This window comes from Pan paniscus, chromosome 2 (assembly GCF_029289425.2).
Source record: "Pan paniscus chromosome 2, NHGRI_mPanPan1-v2.0_pri, whole genome shotgun sequence".
NCBI classification, from domain to species: Eukaryota; Metazoa; Chordata; class Mammalia; order Primates; family Hominidae; genus Pan; species Pan paniscus.
In genome coordinates this window covers 69424245-69451533 of record NC_085926.1, presented here as the reverse complement: position 1 = coordinate 69451533, position 27289 = coordinate 69424245, and the positions used below count along the sequence as shown (strand labels likewise).

At 41.4% G+C, this 27289-nt stretch overlaps 1 protein-coding gene and 1 pseudogene across 1 annotated transcript in view; both read left to right on the top strand.

Moving 5' to 3' along the window:
- Positions 1–27289, top strand: part of FRMD4B (FERM domain containing 4B) — a 372987-nt gene that overhangs the window by 46063 nt on the left and 299635 nt on the right. The gene's annotated exons all lie outside the window — the stretch shown is intronic.
- LOC100967859 (RNA-binding protein 43-like) lies at positions 10862–27198 on the top strand (annotated as a pseudogene).

Genomic DNA, 27289 nt, shown 5'->3' with positions numbered 1-27289 from the left:
AAATATCTGAAATATAAACTAACCTACTTATTCAGGTCAGACCCAAAAAGGTTTTTGTCCAGGATGCAAACCATATACTCATAGTCTATTCTTGTGCCATAAAATCACTGCATACTGGTTTGAGTGGTTTTAATTAGGGAAATCTGTTTAGTGAATTACTAGTAAATTTTAGGTAAAATGATGGCCCTCAATTTAAATATATATTTCAACGTAGTCAAACAACAATAAAATATATTGTATGTCCATTTCATAGTTGAAATCATCACAGTCCCTTTAGCATCTCTTTCTTCTTGTGTTACTGAAAGTAACACTAGCTGCTGTAACAAACAGGCCCCAAATTTCAATGGCTAAACACAATAGAGGTTTATTCTTCATTAAGATAAGACTTCAAGGTGGGTGTTCCAGGTTGACAGGCTGCTTCCCTCTATGCAGTGATTCAGGCATCCAGGCCTCTTCCAGGGTTTTTCAACCTCAGCACATTTGGGGCCAGATAATTCTTTGTTGTGGAGGGCTGTTCCATATGTCACAGGATTTTAGCGTATGATCATAGCAACGTTCCTGGCATCTACTTATGAAATACTAGTGACTCCTTGATTCACATTATGACAACAGCTAATGTCGTCTGACTTTGCCACATGCCCCCATGGAGCAAAAATGCCCTTTGGTTGAGAGCCACTCATTTACTATCAAGCCTGGAATTAGTTCGGTTAATATTTCCAGTTGATTTCATTGTGTAACAAGGATTGAGAATCAATGTCTTCATCATCATCTCCATCCAGAAAAAGAGTATGGAGAAAACACAACCTTTCTTAAAAGCTGTAGCTTAGAATAATCGCACATCACTTCCATTCTGCCAATTACGTGAACAAGCAGTAGCCATATACATGCCCTTTGCCCCATGCAAAGAGAAGAGGAGTGCTAGGGAATATAGTCCCTGGATGAGTGACAACTCTATATGGAAAAGGAGCACAAATTTTGGTGGACAGAGTCATCTCTGCCTCATCTCTCAACATTTCCCCTTTTGATACAGGACCCTATACCTCACATATTTGGTGCCACCATTGAAGACTGAGCTAATAAGTGTCCTTCCTACAGATGTTGTCTTTAAGTAGGACTGGCAAGGTGAATTCCTCTCTTCCCTCTGCTATCAGAATGGTTGGGTTATGAGCTAGAGCTGCCTGTTACCAATAACGACAGAATCCTTTCCATGTTCCAGGCACCATGCTAAGTACCTTACATATATTTACTCACTTAATCCTTACAACAACCTAAGAGTTAGGTGCCATTAATTATGCCCATTTTACAGATGAATAATTCAACTAAGTTCAAGGGGCAGAGGTGGGATTCAAACCCAGCCTGTCGGATGACCCAAATTCATGCTCTTGTCTACCAAGCTACATTGATTCTGCATAGGAAAAGCCCATCTCTTTCAGAAGAAAGTGAAGCCAACAATAGAGAGTGACACAGCCCAGGGGCAGAGAGAGAGCATAAGCTTCAAGACCAACTCTCCTCCTGCCTTCCCATGGTGTATTTATGCAGCCAACAGATTGCTCTTTCTTTCTAAAGGGGGTTTGGATTATCTTTCTGGTCTTCATAGAGAAAGTCCTGATTGCTAATGTAAGTAATAGCATTAACTCACACAGGTTCTTCTGTTCTGGAAATGAAACAGTCTAGTATTGCAGTCATTCAAGACAAAAGGCAGCATTGGGAGTTCTTGTCTCTACAGTAAAGAGGAGTGTATTCCCTCAGGAATTGGTATTCAGTGTGTCCTTAGTGGGGTTGTAGTTTATTAGGGAACTTAACACCAACCAACACTATGGGCCTGACTTGAGCTTCAACCTGGATGCTGCGACCGAGTCTATACCTTGCAACCACTTCTGGAATTTTAGAATGCTAAACACATTTTGGGTGCCTAGATTGTTTTCCTTTCCTTTCCCTCCCTTTCCCTCCCTTTCCCTCCCTTTCCTTCCCCTCTCCTTCCTTTCCCTCCCCTCCATTCCCCTCTCTTCCCCTCCCCTCCCCTCCCCTCCCTTCCCTTACTTTCCTTTCCTTTCCTTTCTTTTTTTGGACGGAGTTTCACTCTTGTTGCCCATGCTGGAGTGCAGTGGCGTGATCTTGGATCACTGCAACCTCTGCCTCCCGGGTTCAAGCAATTCTCCTGCCTCAGCCTCCCAAGTAGCTGGGATCACAGGTGCCCACCACCACGCCCAGCTAACTTTTGTATTTTTAGTAGAGACAGGGTTTCACCATGTTGGTCAGGCTGGTCTCAAACCCCTGACCTCAGGTGATCCACCCACCTTGGCCTCCCAAAGTGCTGGGATTACATGTATGAGCCACCGCACCCAGCTGATTGTTTCTTAGTGCCTATTCTCTGTTGTGACTTTGACTACCACCCCTCTTCCCACACGTGTGAACTCAGCCTTTGGCTCTCATGATTGTAGTTCTATTATCAGTTGCTTACTTGAGGCAGACCACATACTTTTATCTGGGAACACTGACCCTTTCTGGATTCTCTATTTTTAGCCATCAGCAGACATCCCTGATGCCAGCAACTTGCTTAGATTACTAGTCATGCTTTATTAGTATTCATAAAACTTGCTATTTTCTGTCTTACTGAATTTCCTTGCAGAGCTGGATCTCGTGCCCAATCATCTCCTCAGCCTAGTGACCACATCTATTTCTAGACCCTGGACCCACCCAACATAAACCACCTCCCTGTGGTTAACCGTTCGTGGTTGAACATGATCACCAATAATTTCATTCAAGAAATACTATCATGGTTGGGTGCTGTGGCTCATGCCTATAATCCCAGTGCTTTGGGAGGCCAAGGTGGGAGAACCACTTGATGCCAAGAGTTCAAGACCAGCCTGGGCAACATATCAAGACCCTGTCTCTACAAATTTCTTTTAAAAAATTAACTGAGTACAGTGGCTTACACCTGTAGTCCCAGGTACTCCAGAGGCTGAGGTGAGAGGATGGCTTGAGGCCAAGAGTTTGAGGCTGTAGCAAGCTATGATTGCACCCCACTACTGTACCCAAGTACTTATCATTACTATTGTACTACTATATGCTTGGGGTCCCAAGATGAACAAGATATGTCATAGGATGACAAAACGTATCGTACTCCTTGCTCGATCCATTCAGCAGTTTTTATGAGAACCAATTATGTCCCTCACCCTGGCTAGCGCTGATGATAACCGTAAGCAAGATAAACACAGCCCCTGCCTTCGTGAAGCTTATAATCGAGAGAGAGAGAGAGAGAGAGAGAGAGAGAGAGAGAGAATTCTAAAGAAGTAAGCAAATAAAGAGGCCAATTCATTACAGAGGCTGTAAATGCTAGAAGGGCGAATAAAGGGAGTGCTGGTGTAGAGAACCAGAGAGATCTACTTGGATACAGTGGTCAAACTTCTGGGACCTTAAAATGTTTCCTTACTTTGTACCTAACCTTCCATTCCAGGAACTAGGAATTTTCAAATAGCAGCCAGACCTGGTCTAAATGCAGCTCACAGTGTGTTTTGTTTGGCTAGCAAAATATATTTTTTTAAATGATTAAGGCGGGGGATGGTTTTCCAGTTTGCCGTAAGCCCCACCACTCCCTATTGCTCCCACGTGGCCTTGATTATACACTTATGTTATCTGCCTTATTGGCTCTTAGCAGCATTTTGAGTTTGTAAGTCTTGACTCAACCTTTCAAATACTTGAGGCAGTAAGATTAGACCTTACACTGTACTCTACTCTCCCCTCTTAATTTGATAAATTGACAAGTTTATTTGGCCAACAGTTCCCTTTTTCTAAATGTTAAACTGGAAATTAAGCTAAAAGTCATGCATGTGAGTGTGAGTTTGTGCTTTTGATTGTGTATAAAAGAATGTGCATTGTTGGCTGCTTGTAAGATAATATTTAAGTTTGCCAGTTCTTCAAGTAACAGCTCTTGCTTTGATCATGACTTCATCCAGTCTCTTAAGAATCCTAATGGAGCACCTGAGACTGAAGATACAGAGATGGTTGCTGAGAATTATCCCTCATCTTTGAAACACTCATACATAAAATATAGAGTATATGTCATGCTTAGAAGACCGACAAGAGGACTAAAATGTAACTGGAAACGTTTACCAGCCGTGAAGTGGTAGAGGTCTATTTAGAAAGCTTGCAAATAACTAAGCAGACATACAAGACATTCCAGACATGCTAGAAGATTAGGTTGCCAAGCATTAGAGTTTGTCAAAAATTATGACCACCTAAATGGAGCACTAAGGGTAATTATAGTTGTGCCTTCACTTTATGAAACTCTGAAATTACAAATCAGGTAAATTAGGGATGAGTGGTTCCCTGACAAAATGGTTTCTTCCAGGGTCGCAGAAGGGCAGGCTATGAATTTATGCACATAGCAAGGTCCCTCAATTCTTCCAAGAATGTATATTTGTATCAGATATATCTCATGCCTTCTTCCAGAAGGATTTACAAACAGTCTGTAATGATCCACAAAATACAATCAGATGATGTAAACTAAAGCATGTATTTTTTCTCAAATCAAAGAGACCTGCTCAGGTTAGAATGCTGGTTTTCTGTTTAGCTAATAATTTTACTGTGTAAAGGGGACTAACACTTATTGAGCAAGCTACTGGCTGCCAGGAATTATTAGATGTTCATAACCCTTTAAAGAGGGATCGCTGGCCCTTGTTCACCAGTGAGAAACAGGCCCTCAGAGGTGAAGTGAGCTGCCAAGCTCACATGGGAGAAATGCCAAAATCAGGATTCAAATGCAGGTCTTGCAAACTTTCACTCTGCATGTGGTCATACCACATGCTCTGCCGCCTCCCCAAGCATGCAAGATATAGAAAACAGAGATGAGAGGGAATCTTGATTGCCAGGTTCAGCTTCCTGCCAGGGCAGGATGTAATTGCAAGGCTAAGACTAGAGCCTATGATAAGCTGATACTAAACTTGTTCTTGGCCAACTGTCTTGGTACTTGCGGGGGTACGGCGGAGGAGGGGGAAGAGGAGGCTTAGGTATAATCTCTGATCTCCGCTTGTTTGAGCATGACAACACTTCCTGAATGATGGTCCTAAATAATTTAGTGGTCTTTGAGATATGTTACTACTGGTCTTCAAATGTTCGTACCTGGAAACTTGGTTGCAGTGGTGTGAGTTGCTTTGCTGTGTCTGAACTTGGTCTTCATTCCTCTTGTGAATCTAGCTGGAGGCTTGCATATCAGCAAGTTATTTGGATGTGATGTCTCTCATGGTGTAACAGGTAAATTGTGAAAGCCTTTTGACATTTTATTGATTGACTGTGTGGTGCTTAGGTTAAAAAGGAAGCCAGCATCATTTGATTGGTTTTGTATTTGTAACTTTAACCCTGTCTCTTTTCTTCTTTTTCTCTCTTTTTGTTCTTTTTGCAGAAGAGAAGTTCAGGAAATAGAATAAAATATGTGCTTTTATGTAAAGTTTTCTTTAATTGCAAATAGGTGTCATTTTCTTTGTGTTGATTCTCTCACTAGCTCTTTTATCCAGAAGAAGATTAGGTGAGGAAATGCTTTTGCTTTTTTATTTTAAAACATTTTCTTCTCATCTTATCTTTTTCTTTCTTTTTTCCTTTCTCTTCCTTCCTTCCGTCTTTCAATACTGAAGGGCTAGATGCTTTGCAGTTCTTCTCATAGAGTCAGCAATAAATTTCAGGACAAACTCCACAATAAGCTATGCTTCATTCTCTTCTTCATTTTCCTGGAGTGATCTTCATTTTGTCTGAGTAATCGCTGCATGGCTTCTCGACCTATTGTTTCTATTGTTTGAACTCCCCTGGGACAGACTCCGCTTTGATTTTCCTTGCATTGGAAGTGCAAGTTAGTCTTTGTTGCTTTTCTCTCTTTCCTCCTATTGATCTTTCTTGAGACTAGTTTTACTGAAACAATTTTCATTGAGCTGGTGCTGCACCTTTAGGTGAAGAGAAATTTATTTTTCTGGAATCAGTCTCTCGGGGAGAGGTTTTTAGCATCAAAAAATTGTTGTTAAGGAAATTCTGGCTCCTTCTTGGAGGAGGTGGGGATGAATGAGGGTGGGGTTTTGGAGAGGGAAAAGGCTTCATTCTTTTTCATCCTATTACTAGGGCAGAAGCAAGCAACCTTATCTTGTGCTTCATTCACCCTAAAGGCATCCACCAACGTCTCTTATTATAGGCCTGGTGTGTTGGGGACAGCTGTGACAGAGCTCCCGTCCTCAGGGAACATATGATCTAGTGAGGAAGATACACAGTAAATCCTTTAGCAAGCAAGCAAACAAATACAAATGGGAATATGGAAACCAAGACAGAAGCTACTGTTAGGTACTTGCCATGACACAAATACAGTGAGAGGTAGGTGGTGACTGTGGGCTGCTGAAGCTATGGAAGTCTAAGACCTCTCTTTTGAGTTGAACCTCAGTGGTGAGAAGGAGGCAGTCCTGCAGAGACAAGGGAGAGAGGTTGCAAGTAGAAGGAAGCACCATTGCAAACGCCTGAAATAGGAACAAGCCTGGCATGTTTGAGAGACAGGAACTTGAAGCTGTTTTGGAAGATAAGAGAAGCAAGTTTGTGGTAGAAAGAATCAAGGCATTCATGACAAAAAGAAGAACTGATGCAAAGATCTTAAAGAAAAGAGACTAACAAGATTAAGAGACCCTGTCTGGCTAGTGCTGAAAACTTCATGCAGCACATGATAGTGAAACTTTTTAAGCTTTCATTGGGATATAATTTATAAACCATCATCTCATTTAAAATGTTTGTTCATGTTTAAAATATACAATTCAGTGGCTTTTAGTGTAATCATATTAGGGCAACCAGCACCATAATCTTACTTTGGAATATTTTCATCATCCCAAAAAGAAACCCCATACCCATTGGCAGTTACTTCCCATCCTCCCAGCTACCCCAGCCCTAGACAGCTATTCGTCCACGTTCTATCTCCCTGGATTGCCTATTCTGGACATTTCATATATGTGGGATCATAAGATTGTGGTTTTTCTGACTGGCTCATAATAATGTGTTTGAGGTTCAACCCTGTTGTAGCTCTATCAGTATTTTATTACTTTTCATTGCTGAATAGTATTCTATTGTGTGGATAAATCACATTTTATTTACCCATTCATCAGTTGATGAATATTAGGCTTGTTCTCATTTTTTGGCTCTTGTGAAAAATGCTTCTGTGAACATCTGTGTGCATATCTTGGGATGGACATATTTTTATTTCTCTCCAGTGGATACCTAGGAATAGAATTCTGGGCTATATGGCAACACTATGTTTATTTTTTGAGGAACTGCTAGACTTTTCCAAAGTGGCTGCACCATTTTACATATACACCAGCAATGTGTGAAGGTTCTTGTTTCTTTCCACCTCTTTGCCAACATTTATTATCTGTCTTTTTTATTATAGCCATTCTAGTGGGTATAAAGTAGCAACTCACTGTGGTTTTGATTTGCATTTCCCTAATGAATAATGAGACTGAGCATCTTTTCATGTACCTACTACTCATTTATATATTTTCTTTGGAGAAATGCCTATTCAAATCCTTTGCCCATTTTTAGATTGGCTCATTTATATATGTATACATTTTATATACATATATCTCATTTATATATGTATACATTTTATATACATATATCTCATTTATATATTTTCTTTGGAGAAATGTCTATCATATTTTTTACCCATTTTTAGATTGATTTGTCATTGTATTAAGATATAAGAGTTCTTTATATATTCTGGATATAAGTTTCTTTTTAGATATATGATTTGCAAATATTTCTCCCAGACAGTGGATTGTCTTTTCACATTCTTGATAGTGTCCTTTGAAGCACAAAATTTTAAAAAATTTCAATGATGTCCAATGTATCACCCTTCTCTTTTACTGCTTGTGCTGGGTGTCACATCTAAGGAATTGTTGCCTAACCCGAGGTCACAAATATTTACTACTGTCTTTTCTTTGAAGAGTTTTATATCTTAAACTTTTTTTTTTTTTTTTTTTTTTTTTTTTGAGATGGAGTCTCGCTCTGTCACCCAGGCTGGAGTGCAGTGGTGTGATCTCGGCTCACTGCAACCTCTGCCTTCTGGGTTCGAGTGATTCTCTTGCCTCAGCCTCCTGAGTAGCTGGGATTACAGGCACCCGCCACCATGCCCAGCTAATTTTTAGTGGAGATGGGGTTTCACTGCTTTGGCCAGGCTGGTCTTGAACTCCTGACCTCATAATCTACCCGCCTTAGCCTCCCAAAGTGCTGGGATTACAAGTGTGAACCACCGTGCCAGGCCTATACCTTAAACTTTTATAGCTAGGTCTATGCCTTTAGTTGTATTTTCTATATGATATGAAGTAGGGGTCCAATTTTATTATTTTTCATGTGGCTATCCAGTTGTCTCAGCATGGTTTGTTGAAAAGACTATGCTTTCCCTATTGAATTGACTTGGCACCTTTGAAGAAAATCAGTTGACCATAGAAGTTAGAGTTTATCTCTGGATTCTGAGGTGGGTGCATTTTTAATTGGTGCCATCTTTCTAACATGATGTGAAGCCTTCAGAGAGCCAAGCTCTGGTTGCATGGTAAAGCAGCTGATAGCTGTCAGGTGAATTTTGAATTGGAGGGCCTTCAATTTCTCTGGCTATAAAATGAATTTTTGGACAAAAGCTCTGGTGTTATTTACTTATAGGACTGGAAAGAGCCTTCAGGCAATTCTCAGATCCTTAACAGGGCTCCATTTTAACCACTCTTACAAGGCAATATCTACTCCAAAGCTCCTTTCTCTTTCTTTTTCTCTTTCTCTTTTTTCTTTCTTTTTTCTTTCTTTTTTTCTCTTTCTTTTCTTTTCTTTCTTTCTTTTGTTCTTTCTTTCTTTCTCTTTCTTTTTCTTTCCTTTTTCCTCTTAAAACGTAATCTGGTTGAAGAGATGAAATTTTACAATGGACACATTTAAATTAGGTGATACATACAATAATACAAATAAAATAGAATGCATTTTTATTTGAGATCAATCACAAATTCAAGGGTAGTGATTTCTCAATTTAGCAAGGTTTTTGAAGTAAGCTGTAAGAAACATAGATACTGGGTATTCATCTTCCCAGGTTCATGCTTCCTCTCTCCGTGAATCCTCTCCCTTGAGCTTTATCTGTGGGCCATCCTCATGTGGCTAGCACTCCAACTGCCTCAGCATCCCTGGACAGCCTCCTAAATTCAGGTTCTCATTCACTAGCTTTCCATTCCTCCTGCCTCCACCAGTTCTCCTGAGATAGTGGAGTCTCCTGACCGGTCTCTTCTCCTGTAGTCTCTTTCTCTTCCAGATAGGCTGGGTTAGTTTTATTGGAAAACCCAATCTCTAGACCCCCAAATCTTCCTTGCCTATGAAATAAAATTCAAATTTCTTGGCTAATATTTAAGATCCTTATGTATCTGATCCTTCATTTGCTTTACACGCCTTATCTCTAACTTTCTCAGTGTCATCTAAAGGAACAAAAAAAGCTTTTGAAGATTTAAAGTTAGTTTTATTCAGAAGCCTTACTGGGGACTATAGACTCAGGCCTATAGTCTGGGATCAGCCATTTAAAGAGGTTCTATGAGACTGCTCCAGCACAGTATTTCAGCCCAGTGTGCTCAAGTACAGGTGGTAGAGATTCAGTACACGCAAAATCACATCAGATTTGTTCAGAAATCACATCAAGGTTTGGGTGTAAGAGTATATCTGGTTATAAATTACAGAGGCATAATCACTGACCCTGTCAGACATTATCTTAAGTGTAGAGAAAGGCAAGGTCTAGGGTAATTTATCTTTTAAGGAATATAGTGACTCAAACAAGAGACCTTGGGGGCAGGGGCGTGTTTTGTCTTTTATTTATCCTGTTTTGTCTTTTCAAAGCATCTTTCTGGAGAGTTACATATCTTCACAGAGTCAGAGGCTTTGTGAAATTATTCTGGCAAGCAGAAATGAGCAAACATTGCTTCTTAACATTTGCTACTTTGCCTCACATCAGCGTATGGGTTTTCTCTTCTAACCAAACTAATCTCTTCAGTGTTTGTTCAACATGCCTTGAGCCTTCCTGCTTTGGGGCTTCTTTTATGCTTTCCTCCCCATGTAGTATGTCTGCCACTGTCTCTCCCTTCTCCTTATACACATTTTCCCCCCTTTTCTTTCCAAGATTCAATGTAAATCCCCTTCTGCTCACTCCAGAGTGAAGTTATAGGTTCAATTCCCAACACTTAATGGCTTAGTTACCTGGCAGAGATTCAAACCAGCAATCCACAGGCCAAATCTAACTTACAAATATGTTTTCTTTTGTCCATATAGTGTTTTATAAAAAATGTCTTTGGGAGCTAAGCTATAAGGACGCAAAGGCATAAGAATGATACAATGGACTTTGGGGACTTGCAGGGAGGAGTGGGAGAGGGGCGAGGGATAAAAGACCACAAATATGGTGTGGTGTATCCTGCTCGGTTGATGGATACACCAAAATCTCACAGATCACTAAAGAACTTATACATGTAACCAAAAACCACCTTTACCCCAACAACTTACGGAAAATAATAAAAATAAATGTTTTGAATTAGTTGGCAACAGTTAGAAACCTGATGTTTCATATTAAAAACAACAATAACCAGATTTCCAGCCAACTTGGGAAAAATTCAAAGCAAGACTCTTTATGCCCAACATGGCAACTACATGCAATTGCTCTATTGAACTGCCCCATGTAGCCAATGTATGTGTATGTGCACCACCACTATGCATTGTATTCTAGAATGCATTGTATCTCAATCTAGAATCGTCTGTAATTATTATATTCTAGAATACATATATCTGCATGTATTGGTGTTACAGAGATGCTAAACACATAATAGTGATGGCAGCGATGGGCCATCTGCTGTGGCTGCTGCCATCACACTGGCCACTGCAGGGAGGGCACAGGGAGGTGGAGAGGCCCACACCTGCAGCCCACTGCCCTGGGGCCACCATGATGGGGCTGGGCTGCGTCGCACCAGGTGAAGGGGAGCTCTGGGTCGCCCCAAGCACCAGGGCCACAGGGGGAGCTTGCAGCAACATTGTCCCTGCCCTGGATGCTGGCCCAGACCCAGCAAGGACCTGGATCCCCAACCCCAGGCTGTGAGGGGGCTGGGCCAGGTGCCATGCTCCATGGAGCCAGCAGGAACCAGGGACAAGCAGGAGCCCTACCCCTTCCAAGTTAGTGGGGTGGGAGCTCCCCAGTTGCATCTGCAGCTGCCCAAGCTGTGGCTGCAACCTAGGCACCCCTTGCTTCTGGGAGCTGAGAGTAGGCAGGAAGCCTGTTCTCCTGAGCAGGGCTGCAGCCACCCAAGTCCTGGGTGCAGATCTGGGCCTCCTGCTTCACAAAGTAGGCAGGAGCCCCGACCCTGGTGCAGCTCCAGCTGTGCAAGCTGGGGCTGTAGATCCAGGCATCCCTGCACTCTTAGGGGGCCTCAAAGGCCCCACTTGCCCTTGCAGGCTCTGAGGTGCCTGTTCCAGCTGCCTGGCCTCCCCCAACTCCTGGCTCCCACTCCAATCTCTGAGTGGAGTTGGGGCCAAGCCCAGCCACTGTCACAGCCCAGCCGGGTGTGTGCACCCAGAGGGCAGTGCTGACATGCCAGCCCCCTGCTGCCCTGGCCCCTCAGGACTTTGGTAATAGAGGAGCATGGGAGGGGAAGTTGAGGGGGGTTGAGGACAGCTGGGAGCTGGCCTGCAGGTGCACCTTGGTGCCAGCAGCCTGGGTGGCATGGATGGTCATAGGAGGCAGAAAGCCTCCTGGGCAGAAGGTGGGGGGGCCCAGAGAAGCTCCACCTTCAGGCTGGGGCAGACCTGAAGCCTGGGAACTGAGCTGCCAGCCCTGCCTACTGGAGGGAGAATTCATGGTGCTTTTTCCTGGGCCTGCCCATGGCTGCCCATGGACGAGTTAGCACATACTTCCCCTCCTCTGAGGCCCATAAAAGCCTCAGGTTCAGCCAGAGCAGGGCAGAGGTCAGAGAGGATGGAGAGACGATGAGAGGACCAGCTGCAGAGAGGAGTTATCCTCTCTGCTGATAACTGGAGATGACTGGACAACCAGCAGCAGAGAGGAGCTATCCTCTCTGCTAAGAGCTTCAGGGACCTGCAGAGAGTCAGGAACATCAGCTGTAGAAAGTAGCAACCCTCTCCAGGGACTCCTCTCTGCTGAGAGCTGAACACTTGATGGGATGACCTGCCTACAGATAGGAGCTAATCACTGCGGGTCTCCTCTGAGCTATTCTAACACTTAATAAATCTCCTCTTCATCTTGTTTACCCTCCTTTTGTCTGTGTACCTCAGTCTTCCTGGACACAGGACAAGAACTCGAGCAAAGGCCACAGAGGTTTCTGGCCAGAAAATCAACACCCCAAAGGTCTTGTAACAATAGCACCTGGTACAAATATATAATAGCACCTGGTAGAATTCTAGAATGCACTGGGTCTTGTAACCAGGCCTCCACCTTCCCCATCCAGCCCCTGTGGGAATCTGACCGGGCATTCAATCTTACAGAGGCTTATGACCACTTCTTTGTCTTGAACTGTTAAATCATTCTTCTGTTGCTCTTCACTCCTTGTATTTGTAATCTACTAAATAAATGCACTAAGATTTATTTTAACCTCCCATCCCTTGCTCAAAACATCCTACGCCTTGCTCAAAAAGCTTTGAGGTAATTTTTTAAAGACCTGTGCATAAAAAAGAAGAGAAATTCAAATAAAGAAGCAAGACCAAAGACTCAGGAGAATGTAATAAATGTAGTTGCTGTGATTTTTTGTTTAAAGGGGAAAGCAAGCTAAGATGTATTTTATTTCAGGGAGAACAAAATCGGCAAGCTGAACCGACAAAAACCTCACTGAGCAGGGTTCTGGTTTCATTATTTATTTGTTGAATGTGACTGGTTTTTATTTTTAAGTGACATTTTCTTTCAAATAAAATAATTTGGGGCTTTTGATAAGGTCATCGTAATGGAAATTAAGTCTTCCATTTTATTTCTGTTGATTTTAAAAATAACTATAAGGGTCCACAGTTGGTTAACATTTATTGCTTATTATTTTTAGAAGTTGGCGAAGAGATCCGTAACTATTTTTCCACCAGCAGTTTCCAGGTTTTCTGTGTCTTCTCCTCATGAAGTTTCCCAGCATGAATTGTAGGGAAATGTCCCTTTGGTGACCATTTCCCAATATGGTCCCATATTTTCCAGTGTTTCATCATTAATAGGAGGTGAGGCAGTTCTGCAATCCATTTTAAGCTTTTCATTAGTCAAATCCTGAACCTTGGCATTCTTTCTATCACAGACTCCAAAATATCTTCTTAAACTAAAGATTTTCAGAGGAAACCTCTATGGGATTCTAAATCATTATAATCTTTATTATCATCAGTGTAAGCACTTCATAAGGGAAAATACAATCTTGGACTGAAGGAAAGAAGCAGCTCTTAAGATTTATTTTAAAATCCAAGAAGCTCTGGCAAAGGCCTTAGAAGCCACAGACACTCTTCTTACCTAAAATATTTGACTGTTATTCTCACACTGACATGGGTTGGGAACATGGAGTCTTGCTTTTGACCCATGGACCTAGAAACATACATACTTAGTAACTAGGAGTACTTTTGGAACATCTGGTACCACCACTGTTGATATTTTTCTTTCAATTTACTGCCTTTTTTGAACTACAAAAAAAATTTTAGGAAGCAGTTTTACATGCCTACTCTCAAAGGAAGACCGATATTCCTAGCCTAAAATTGAACATTATTGGGATATTCAATGCAATGAAACACACCAATGTTACTCAGTTCTATCTAGGTCCTCCTGCCTAGCCGAGTGTCTGCTCTTTCTGTACAACAGGGGGTAGAATTGGTGTTAGAGAAGTAATAAATATGTAAAAGTGCAAAACACTGTCACATATTAATTCAGAGGGGTTAAAAGTGAACCAAAAAAGAGTAACGGTTTACCCTGGGATGCGATGTTATTTAGGCACCCCTATGGGGGTCACCCGAGGTAATTTCAGGCAGTGGCACAAGCCCCACACTTTGACAGTCCCTGGATGAAAGATGTACTTCCTGCCCCCTCTAATACATTTTAGGAACAGTTGGTGAAAGATTTGATTCTTCAGTTAAAAGGAAATTGGCATCAGTAAGCTTCTAGAAAAATCTCCACAGGTTGAAGTGTTCACATGAAACATGCTCTTTTAAGGAAGATGTTACAGCATTGCGCAGGTCAGACTGCTGTCATTTTCCTGTCTCCTTCATTTTTCTCCCCAATCCCCCTCTCTCTTTTCTTCCTCCTCTCCCTTTTTCTCCTCTTTCTCACTTCTTGTTAGACATCTTCACAAAACAGTCACTTGTGGGAGTGTGGTTTTGATCATTAAGTGTGGGAGCAGACACACTTCAGAGGTCTCCAGGGCATGGCTCGTAATTCCCAACTTAGTTTACTAAGTTCTGTGATATTCTTAGTTAGGGCCACAGAGAAGCTCTCAGCAACAATGCCTGTTTAGGGTTATTTTTTAAATACTGTATCGCACTACAGCTTTTACCCCCACCCTACTCCCTACCCCTTAAAGAAAGCTAGAGTCTAAGGAATTAGATTGGGGCATTGAACTACAGGTCTGCAGGGAAACTTTTGCATGAGCAAAGCTAATGAATGTGTGCTCAGTGATTTCTGAAACCCAGGTAATGATTTTTGTCCCCAAACAGAATTTCAGCTTTTAAAAGAATTTGTGTGCTTTGTTTATTCAATTAGTTGCAGCTTTAGCATCATTTTAAAGAAGGAACTTGCATTAAAAAAAAAAAAGGATCTAGCCCACATTTGTGGGATTTTCTGCTTGGCTCTACCTGTGTCTCCTTCTTTTGAGAATGGCTCTGTTAAACATTTTTTCGCTGGTTGCTGTAGGAGCCACTGTTTTATACTCTAGTACCCTCTTTTCTGCTGACTGCTAGTTTATCCAGAGGTGAGTATCTGACTCCAACAAGGTCAACTGAAGCCCTTCTCTGGGATCAGATTCTTGAATGTGGGGCCCTAATGATTGAGATTTTCATTCTCCAGGGACTGAAGTTGTGAAAGGTGAAACTTGAGAGTTGCCATGGCCAAGTTTTCCTCCTTATAGGAAAAGTCAGTGAGCCAGAAATTGAAGTTGACAGGCAGAAAGAGTTAAGTGTCTTGGCTGCATTTGAGCCCCTGAGTACCTCCTTTCCAAGACCTGCTTCCTCCCTGCCATTCTTACTGCCTAACTGTTATGTGAAATATCAAAATAACCTCTCTAAATTTCCCTTTTTTACTGAGGGATTTTCATACTGGGGTTCATTCATCTATAACCAAAAAAGTCCTGATAGGTAACAAATGATCATTATATAATTGAGTCTCATTCAGTAACCAACACTATCATGAGCAAAGAAAAAACATAAGAGGAGTGTGCCAAGATGGCCGAATAGGAACAGCTCCAGTCTACAGCTCCCAGCGTGAGCGACGCAGAAGACAGGTGATTTCTGCATTTCCATCTGAGGTACCGGGTTCATCTCACTAGGGAGTGCCAGACAGTGGGCGCAGGACAGTGGGTGCAGTGCACCGTGCACGAGCCGAAGCAGGGCGAGGCATTGCCTCACTCGGGAAGTGCAAGGGATCAGGGAGTTCCCTTTCCTAGTCAAAGAAAGGGGTGACAGACAGCACCTGGAAAATCAGTTCACTCCCACCCTAACACTGGGCTTTTCCGATGGGCTTAAAAAACGGCGCACCAGGAGATTATATCCCGCACATGGCTCTGAGGGTCCTACGCCCACAGAGTCTCACTGATTGCTAGCACAGCAGTCTGAGATCAAACTGCAAGGTGGCAGTGAGGCTGGGGGAGGGGCGCCCGCCATTGCCCAGGCTTGCTTAGGTAAACAAAGCAGCGGGGAAGCTCGAACTGGGTGGAGCCCACCACAGCTCATGGAGGCCTGCCTGCCTCTGTAGGCTCCACCTCTGGGGGCAGGGCAGAGACAAACAAAAAGACAGCAGTAACCTCTGCAGACTTAAATGTCCCTGTCTGACAGCTTTGAAGGTTCTCCCAGCACGCAGCTGGAGATCTGAGAACGGGCAGACTGCCTCCTCAGGTGGGTCCCTGACCCCTGACCCCTGAGCAGCCTAACTGGGAGGCACCTCCCAGTAGGGGCAGACTGACACCTCACACGGCCGGGTATTCCTCTGAGACAAAACTTCCAGAGGAACGATTAGACAGCAGCATTCGCCGTTCACGAAAATCCGCTGTTCTGCAGCCACCACTGCGGATACCCAGGCAAACAGGGTCTGGAGTGGACCTCTGGCAAACTCCAACAGACTGGCAGCTGAGGGTCCTGTCTGTTAGAAGGAAAACTAACAAACAGAAAGGACATCCACACCAAAAACCCATCTGCACATCACCATCATCAAAGACCAAAAGTAGATAAAACCACAAAGTTGGGGAAAAAACAGAGCAGAAAAACTGGAAACTCTAAAAAGCAGAGCGCCTCTCCTCCTCCAAAGGAATGCAGTTCCTCACCAGCAACGGAACAAAGCTGGATGGAGAATGACTTTGACCAGCTGAGAGAAGAAGGCTTCAGACGATCAAATTACTCCGAGCTACAGGAGGAAATTCAAACCAAAGGCAAAGAAGTTAAAAACTTTGAAAAAAATTTAGACGAATGTATAACTAGAATAACCAATACAGAGAAGTGCTTAAAGGAGCTGATTGAGCTGAAAACCAAGGCTCGAGAACTACGTGAAGAATGTAGAAGCCTCAGGAGCTGATGCAATCAACTGGAAGAAAGGGTATCAGTGATGGAAGATGAAATGAATGAAATGAAGCGAGAAGGGAAGTTTAGAGAAAAAAGAATAAAAAGAAACGAACAAAGCCTCCAAGAAATATGGGACTATGTGAAAAGACCAAATCTACGTCTGATTGGTGTACCTGAAAGTAACGGGGAGAATGGAACCAAGTTGGAAAACACTCTGCAAGATATTATCCAGGAGAACTTCCCCAATCTAGCAAGGCAGGCCAACATTCAGATTCAGGAAATGCAGAGAACACCACAAAGATACTCCTCAAGAAGAGCAACTCCAAGACACATAATTGTCAGATTCACCAAAGTTGAAATGAAGGAAAAAATGTTAAGGGCAGCCAGAGAGAAAGGTCGGGTTACCCACAAAGGGAAGCCCATCAGACTAACAGCGGATCTCTCGGCAGAAACTCTACAAGCCAGAAGAGAGTGGGGGCCAATATTCAACATTCTTAAAGAAAAGAATTTTCAACCCAGAATTTCATATCTAGCCAAACTAAGCTTCATAAGTGAAGGAGAAATAAAATACTTTACAGACAAGCAAATGCTGAGAGATTTTGTCACCACCAGGCCTGCCCTAAAAGAGCTCCTGAAGGAAGCACTAAACATGGAAAGTAATAACTGGTACCAGCCACTGCAAAATCATGCCAAATTGTAAAGACCATCAAGGCTAGGAAGAAACTGCATCAACTAACGAGCAAAATAACCAGCTAACATCATAATGACAGGATCAAATTCACACATAACAATATTAACCTTAAATGTAAATGGACTAAATGCCCCAATTAAAAGACACAGACTGGCAAATTGGATAAAGAGTCAAGACCCATCAGTGTGCTGTATTCAGGAAACCCATCTCATGTGCAGAGACACACATAGGCTCAAAATAAAAGGATGGAGGAAGATCTACCAAGCAAATGGAAAACAAAAAAAGGCAGGGGTTGCAATCCTAGTCTCTGATAAAACAGACTTTAAACCAACAAAGATCAAAAGAGACAAAGAAGGCCATTACATAATGCTAAAGGGATCAATTCAACAAGAAGAGCTAACTATCCTAAATATATATGCACCCAATACAGGAGCACCCAGATTCACAAAGCAAGTCCTTAGTGACCTACAAAGAGACTTAGACTCCCACACAATAATAATGGGAGACTTTAACACCCCACTGTCGTGAAAATGGTCATACTGCCCAAGGTAATTTATAGATTCAATGCCATCCCCATCAAGCTACCAATGACTTTCTTCACAGAATTGGAAAAAACTACTTTAAAGTTCATATGGAACCAAAAAAATCCCGCATTGCCAAGTCAATCCTAAGCCAAAAGAACACAGCTGGAGGCATCACGCTACCTGACTTCAAACTATACTACAAGGCTACAGTAACCAAAACAGCATGGTACTGGTACCAAAACAGAGATATAGATCAATGGAACAGAACAGAGCCCTCAGGAATAACACCACATATCTACAACTATCTGATCTTTGACAAACCTGAGAAAAACAAGCAATGGGGAAAGGATTCCTTATTTAATAAATGGTGCTGGGAAAACTGGCTAGCCATATGTAGAAAGCTGAAACTGGATCCCTTCCTTACACCTTATACAAAAATTAATTCAAGATGGATTAAAGACTTAAACGTTAGACCTAAAACCATAAAAACCCCAGAAGAAAACCTAGGCATTACCATTCAGGACATAGGCATGGGCAAGGACTTCATGTCTAAAACACCAAAGGCAATGGCAACAAAAGCCAAAATTGACAAATGGGATCTAATTAATCTAAAGAGCTTCTGCACAGCAAAAGAAACTACCATCAGAGTGAACAGGCAACCTACAGAATGGGAGAAAATTTTCACAACCTACTCATCTGACAAAGGGCTAATATCCAGAATCTACAATGAACTCAAACAAATTTACAAGAAAAAACAAACAACCCCATCAAAAAGTGGGCGAAGGACATGAACAGACACTTCTCAAAAGAAGACATTTATGCAGCCAAAAAACACATGAAAAAATGCTCACCATCACTGGCCATCAGAGAAATGCAAATCAAAACCACAATGAAACACCATCTCACACCAGTTAGAATGGCAATCATTAAAAAGTCAGGAAACAACAGGTGCTGGAGAGGATGTGGAGAAATAGGAACACTTTGACACTGTTGGTGGGACTGTAAACTAGTTCAACCATTGTGGAAGTCAGTGTGGCAATTCCTCAGGGATGTAGAACTAGAAATACCATTTGACCCAGCCATCCCATTACTGGGTATATACCCAAAGGACTATAAATCATGCTGCTATAAAGACACATGCACACGTATGTTTATTGCGGCTCTATTCACAATAGCAAAGACTTGGAACCAACCCAAATGTCCAACAATGATAGACTGGATTAAGAAAATGTGGCACATATACACCATGGAATACTATGCAGCCATAAAAAATGATGAGTTCATGTCCTTTGTAGGGACATGGATGAAATTGGAAATCATCATTCTCAGTAAACTATCATAAGAACAAAAAACCAAACACCACATATTCTCACTCATAGGTGGGAATTGAACAATGAGAAAACATGGACACAGGAAGGGGAACGTCACACTCTGGGGCCTGTTGTGGGGTGGGGGGAGGGGGGAGGGATAGCATTAGGAAATATACCTAATGCTAAATGATGAGTTAATGGGTGCAGCACACCAGCATGTCACATGTATACATATGTAACTAACCTGCACATTGTGCACATGTACCCTAAAACTTAAAGTATAATAATAATAAAAGAAAAAAAAAGAAAAAGAAAAAATATAAACACAGGTCAGGAAATTATCTTATGACACCTCAGACTGTGATCCTCACAACAGCACTAATGAGGTAAATAATAACCTGGCCCTGTTTTATAGATTAAGAACTGTGGCCCTAAGAGGTAAGGGCACACACCGGAGGTCACGTTGCTGTGTATTGTGTAATTTGGGAACCAACAGCAAGACATTTTCTTTTTCCCTCAAACACATTCTTTTGGTCTAAGCTTAAAAGCCACTTCTTCCCAAAGCCTTTAGTATTCCTGGACCACATGAATTGCTCTGTCTATAGGCTTTCCTAGCATCCTCTCTTTCCCCTTTGATAGCATTTTATCCCTGGTTTAAGCGGTTGTTAAACAGTCCCTCTTCCACATCAGACAGTAGTCTCTATGAAGGCAGGAACCCTGTCTATCTTGTTCACTCTTGCCCCTTGTGTGGCATGTGCTTAGGATACCTAAATGGTGACTGAATGGATGAATAATAGCACACAAGATCGGCAGCAATGTTCCAGTGTTTAAAGCAATCAAGGTATTGGAACATATCTTCTAATTGTAATTCTTTGATTTTTGCAGTGTTCAACATTTGCTCTTGTAATAATATATGTAGCATTTAGACTTGTAGCTTTTGGGGCAGAAATGCTCATAGATGAAGTACCAGGAACTCCACTGTTTTCCTAGCTTTCCTTCCTTTGGGCTGGGGATTTTAATAAACTGTCAGTCACAGAACCATCCCCAATTCCCCTTGGAACACACACTAGAACAGTAATATGAAGAAGTGAGCAGCAATACTCAGGAACTTAACTCAACGTCATCAGATGGTAGTTTTGGAATGACCATTTGTAACTTCATGCTGCTGAGTTTCCCCAGATATACCCTGGTTCCTACTCTACCAGAATTGTATTGTTCACTCTGCCTTTAATTCTGGGAGCTATCTAAAGCCTTTCCAATACATTTCTTTCTTCCTTTCTTTCTTATTAACTTTGGTTTGCTAAAACAGGTTTCTGTCACATGTATTCAAGATTCTGGGCCGGGCGCGGTGGCTCACGCCTGTAATCCCAGTACTTTGGGAGGCCGAGGCGGGCGGATCACGAGGTCAGGAGATCGAGACCATCCTAGCTAACACGGTGAAACCCCGTCTCTACTAAAAATAGAAAAAATTAGCCGGGCGTGGTGGCGGGCGCCTGTAGTCCCAGCTACTCGGGAGGCTGAGGCAGGAGAATGGCGTGAACCCAGGAGGCGGAGCTTGCAGTGAGCTGAGATCGGGCCACTGCACTCCAGCCTGGGCGAAAGAGCAAGACTCCGTCTCAAAAAAAAAAAAAAAAAAAAAAAAAAAAAAAAAAAGATTCTGTAGCAATACATGAGCTAAGACCAGGCTGAAGATGAGAAAACAGAGGAGAGCAAGTAATTCAGACCATTGCATAAATCACTGATGGGCTTTACCATCCCTTGGGCATTTGCAGTTTAGAAGAGAACTTGGATGACGGTAGGGCATCTCTAATTTTTGAATTGTGTAGGGAAGGTTGGAAAAGAGGGAGAAGACAAGTTACATGGCAGGATGGGATACGGCTGGGATGGGAGAAGCCTGGGCAGCCTAAGCGCAAACCCTTAAAAGATCAATAACATTTGTTAGAAGTGGGGCTAGTAGAAGCAGCCTTCTCTTGTTGGATTTACTGGGTTTTCTCCTTATTGACTAAACCTTGTGTAGGGTCACTTCTTCAACCCCTTGCCCAAAGCTACTTTGCTTTTCACCTAAATTTTTATGTCATATTCAGCAACGACAGAGTTTCATAAATTATATTAGTTGTATTAAACTCATTATTAAAAAACATTGTGAATGCCCACATGGATGGATTATAAGCCACCAGTTAAATCTTCAATGGACACAAAAACCTAAGGATGTTGGGAAAATAAAAGTATATATACTTGGATGATTAAAAGAGAGATCGATATGGCTGGAGAGGTAAATTAGGGTCAAATGCAAGATGGCTATATGAAAACCATATGAGGTATGGGGTTTGTGGGAGATAATCAAATCTCCAAGTTCAGAATGAGGAGTGAGATGGAGATTCAGATACGTGCTGCATTGCCAATGAAGCCAAATTGTAGAATGCAGTTTAGACTGGAAATCGAAATGGGCTTTATTATATTCTAACCCTGTAACTGGACTTTGGAGCCTAAACTTGGGAAGAGTTGACTTGGTAGAGTGGACAGAGCCATCAGCTGGATAGAAGATTGCACCTGACCTCACCCTTGTCAAGCCCAAGAATACATAAGTGCTTGCTGGAGGTATGGAGTATAGGAAGAGAGAAGGCCAAAGAAAGCAGAGTCCAATAATTGGTCTTCTGCCATCCTTGTCAGATAAATTACTTCTGAAAAGAAGGGCTAAAGGTTTTCCTCCAACCTTCATTCCTTTGGGGGAACATTCTCTCTCTTCAATTTACAATCATAAGGAGTGGGATTAATGAGCATAACCCCCCTATATGGAAGTTAGATCTTAAATTTCTCTTCTTTAGAAATAATGCCCAGAGGGAATTAGTCAAAAATAAGATTCCACCCCCTAAGCCAAAAAAAAAAAAAAAAAGAAAGACTCACTTGAAGCCTTGGATATGCTACTACAGCCATCACTATGGATAAAACTTCTGGTCCTTTGGAGCCTTCTACTCCCAATATGCCCAATATGGTAATACTTGAACATTTGACCCATGGCAAGTCCCCATGGGGTGTCCTCTTAACACTGGACTGGTGGCAGCCCCTCTTCCGGGTCCCCTCTCTGCAGCGGAGAGCTTTCTTCTTTTGCTTATTAAACTTTCGCTCCAACCTCACCCTTGGTGTCCACACTCCTTAACTTTCTTGGTAGTGAAACAGAGAACTTCCGGGTGATATCTCGGGCTACTGGCTATGAGACACTGCTACATTGTGGTGCATTGGCAAAACTGTAACATTTTGGTGCATTGGCCAGAAGTGGAAACATCCAAAGGGCATCAGTTTTGAATGTCAAGGAATCCAAAGCTTTGAAAGAACAGTTGTAGTTGCTGGTCTTCCGTTTGGCCTTTTTAGTGATTAATTATTGGCCACATTAGTGAAGAGGCACTTCCAAGATATTAAGAATGAGGGTGGAGATGTTAAAGATGTGATATATCCAACAAGAATCCCAGGGAGCTGCATCTGTAACATGCAAAGAAAAAAAAAGTTGCAGAGAATATCATCAGACATAAACAACAGCTAACAAGGAAGGCTGGACATGCTGAACTCACAGTCTCTCATTTTAGTGACAAGATCTTCAGCTCTGTAAATGCTATCCTTGATCTTTCTGTTTTTGGAAGTGAAGTTACTCTAGAAATTCTGGTAATGAACCTGAAAAAGAAATTCCCAAATTTAAGCTTTAGTCCTTTGGAAGCCAGTGGAAGACTTTCCATGGAAGGATCATTTCTAGCTGTCAAAGAGGCTCAAATAATCTTTGCAAGTAAAAGCAAGTTCTCTTTTATAAAAAAAAAAAAAAACACAAATTTTACCAGTGAGGGGAGAAAGTAGAATAAATAGAGCCCCCAAAGGAATCTATAGAGAGGCAATAACTCTTTGGAGTCAGTCGGGACCTTAGTACCTGAGACTACTAGAAGTGGAGAAATACTTCTGCCCAACACAGATGTTTTTCTTTACCTGAAACAGAAATGTGGATTTTTTGAAAACGCACTGAACAAATTCCATATTCTGAGTCAGAAGAGAGTGGATGGTGAAATGACCACAATTTGTCTAAAAAGTACTCAAGCTAGTTCTCAACCAAACAATCCAAAACATGTAACGGAGCTCATTGAGGAATGGTCACATGCTCTTCATTTAGAGCTTAGAAAAGAGACATGTATTTTGGGGGGAAAAAAAGGAAAATAGAGAGAAAATCATTAAATGGGCATATGAACAATTAAGTTTGAGATATCTTGGAGTCCTAATTAACCTTTATAGGACACACATTGACATTATAGGATCTTCTTCTGACACTTACCTATTTTTAAAAGGGGTCATGAAATTAATAGGGCAAAAGGTTAGTTAATAAAATCTCAGCAATATAGTGATAAGGGCTACATTCTCTTGCTGAGCAGTGACCGTTGCCATGAGTGAGGCTATCTTTACACACCTTATCTCATTAATCCTTATGATCACCCTTCATGGTCAGTGTTTACTATCCTCATGTTATAGTGGAAGAAACTAGCATTTGAAGAAGTTAAAACACTTTTCTGAAGTTATCCAGTTGACAAGGAATGAGGCTGGGACTTAGCCCGGTCTATTTGATTACAAAGGTATTATCTAAGGAATAAAACTTTGAAAAGAACTCACCAAACCCCTTGAAAGAATCTTACCTTCTCTGTAACTTCAAATGATTAGAAAAAAAGTAGCCTTAACATATGAGAAGTTTGGAAGATAGCTATTATGCCATGGGCAATTTCTTAACATTTACAGTTTGTGTTTACTGCGTGTAGAATTAGAGTGTTGGCAAAAATCACTTAGGAAACTACCTAGGTGGACAGTATTTCTGATGCAGGTAATCATTATTTGAGTAAATTCTATTGTTTCAAGCCTGTCAGCCATGTGGGATGGTTTTAATACTACTTATTTAGCCTAAGTGCTTACATAAAATGTTGATTCTCTTATTATAATTGTGCAAATTGATCATATGAATTGGGTAGTTCTTGTCATGCCTAACTAAAACAGATTCGAAAAGCTAGGGGGAAAAAGTACTTGGACACATAACATTGCCCCAGGAATGTAGTTCTCTTTGAGCCTGGTTACTGAAACTGCTTGCTGTAGCCTGAGACCAGTTTTGTCTACAGCTGCTGAGATAACTTGTTGCAACTCTAGGACTAATTTACCTGTGGCCATTGCCCACCAATTGGAGCTTACCAGCTCCCCAGAGCTTTACTAATACCAATGAACTTTCTCTTAAGACCACAAGTAACATTCTTCTTTTTAAATAAAACCCTCAACCTTGTCTTTGTTCTTTGGACATACCAAAGACCACCTAGAATTGAAATTATTTCTTCTCAAATAAAGCATTAAATTAAAAAAACTGGACTGGTAATTTGAAGTAGAACTTGCAAAATGGTGTTTTACTATACAAAATGCTTCTCCAAGGAATAGAGTCGTTTGGAATGAAAAGACAAACCAAACGTTTTAGTATCCCCTTCCAAACTCATCATGAGTATGCTTTAAAAAGAAATACACATTTTGGCCAAACAAAAGCTTTCTCTATTAATGTAAATATGATTTCCATAATGGACTGCACTGTGGTGCCTTCTCAATGTAATTGCAAGAAACCTCCTTGGCTGCACTGAGAAATCTTATTTACCACCATAAATAATAAACTTGTTTTCTGCAAAAGTAATCTCTTTGGAGAATACCAATCCAAAATATTCCCATCATCTTGGAGTCTCTAATGTGTTTTGCATCTGGGTGTCTTGGAGTGTATTTCAACAAACCTCTGAACTAGATTTTCTGATTCTGTCCCACAGAGAACTGTGCTATGCTGCTGTTAATCTGAAACATTCGCTGCAACACAGCAATTTGGTGAAATTATAATTGAAACAAGGTACTTGACCCTGAGGGGACCATGGAGAAAGGGATTTGCTTTGGTGGCTTCTCATGCATCATTTAAAACCTGCTGCCGCTAAATCAAAGTCTCGCTTGTATCTTAACTATACAAAACCTTTATCAACAGCCATTTCAGCTGGGCTGTAGAATACTGTGCTCTTAGCGCTATCATTTTTCTCTATTTGTCTGTCTTTATTTTTCCATAAATGGAATTACTGTGATTAATAATCATCTTGTGAAGTAGGGGCTTGCTATGGGATTCTGGTGACCAGTGAGCAAAATATAATTAAACCACTCTCATGCAGTTTAACTGAGGAAAGGAGATTTGAAATCAAGGAAAATCAATGAAGTTCAGTTATTTCACATACACAAGGTAATAAACTGGGCCAACAAAGTATTGCTGATTGCTGAGCTCCTTCTGGGATTCACCTAAAAAGAAGAGATGAAAGGGATGTGTAGTTTTACCTATATCTAAGTAAGTACGTTCTGCTAAATCATGTGGGGAGGCACTTAAGAACATTTCTTTTGAATTTTGCTTACATTTCTGAGTTGTTTTAATTAAAGAGTCAGTTGAACCAAATCAAATTAACCCTCTCTGCTTCTTCTCTAGCTGAGACTTCCTATACTGCATTCTGATGACGCCTTATGGCCACTGTAGCTATGTTACAATATTTATTTCTACCTTTTCCTTGTAGTAATAGAACCGGCAAATGGCCACCCAGAATAACAACTACATCCCCGAGCTTCCCTTGCAATTGGTTGCAGCCATGTCACTAAGTGAGATGTGTGAGATTAATTTATGGGTTTTATTTTTAAAGGGATTTGGTAGGAACACCTCTGCAAACTCTTAACATGAGAAAGAAATCAACTTCTCTCTGGTTGAAGTCACTGTATTTTAGGGTGTCTTTGTTACATCATCCCAGTATGATTCCTTACTCAGCTTTTGAAACTCGGACTATACAGGCCATAGGTCTGTATTGATGGCAAAGTTGGTTATTTTCAGCAGCAATTAACAGATACCTGGACTCAAACAGATTTACACAATGAAGCAGATTTTTAACTCTCAGAACAGCAAGTCCAGAGGTGGAGCAGTCCCTCGACTTGCTTGATTCAGTCGCTCAATAATATTATTAAGGTCTCAGCTTCATTCCGCCTGTCCTCTGTCATCTTTGGTAATAGCTTCATCTTCAGACTAGTAGCAAATATAGCTTCTCCAGTTCTGAGCATCACATCCAGACAGGATAGCAGTCAAAGGAAAAAGAGAGACAATTTTTTGTGGCTGCTCCTTAAGTGCAGAAAATTGTCCATAAGTATCTCCCTTCCCCAGTAGTGTCCCTTTCATGTTTCAACACCCAATATTTATTGCATTCCTGACCCTGTTACTGACCAGGGGAATGAAATTACCCCTAGACCAAACAGGTCCATCTCTGGGATTTAAATACAAACAGGTCCATATCTCTGGCTGCATGAGAGAGCTTAAGAAATAAACATCACTGGGTGGAATAATTGGGAAATGAGTGATGGGTAGGCCACCAACAGTGTCTACTACACAAGAAAACACTATAAAAGGATCTGAAAAATATAAATGAAAAGGGAAAAAGAAATAAGTAGGAGTGACATAGTCCAAACAAGACTATTCATGAATTGATGATTGTTGGAGTTCATGAGGATCCGTGATACTTTTTTTCTCTGCTTTTGCATATATCTGAAATGACCTGTAATTTAAAAAAATAAAACTTTAAATAAAAAGAAATAACCCAAGCAAAGCAACAGAATATAAGGTAGCAGGAAAAATTTGATCTGTTTTCATGTTTCAAGTGATAGCTAACATTTATTGCACATTTGCTCTTTGTCAAAAACTCTGTTAATCAGTTCAGAATGGCTTACACCAACAGAAGAATTTATTTGCTGGTGTGACTGAAACTTCTCAGGGTAGCTTCAGGCCCAGGTGAGTGTATCACTTGGTTCTGCGTTTTTCCACATTGGTCAACAGTTCCTGGCTGACTCCTATTTCTTCAGTGTCCAAAAGGAAAGAGCACCCTCCTTTTTAGTATTTGCAGCAGAAAGTCCCCTGCTAGGATCCCATTTACCTAGCATGGATTCTGTACCCATACCTAAACGAGTCA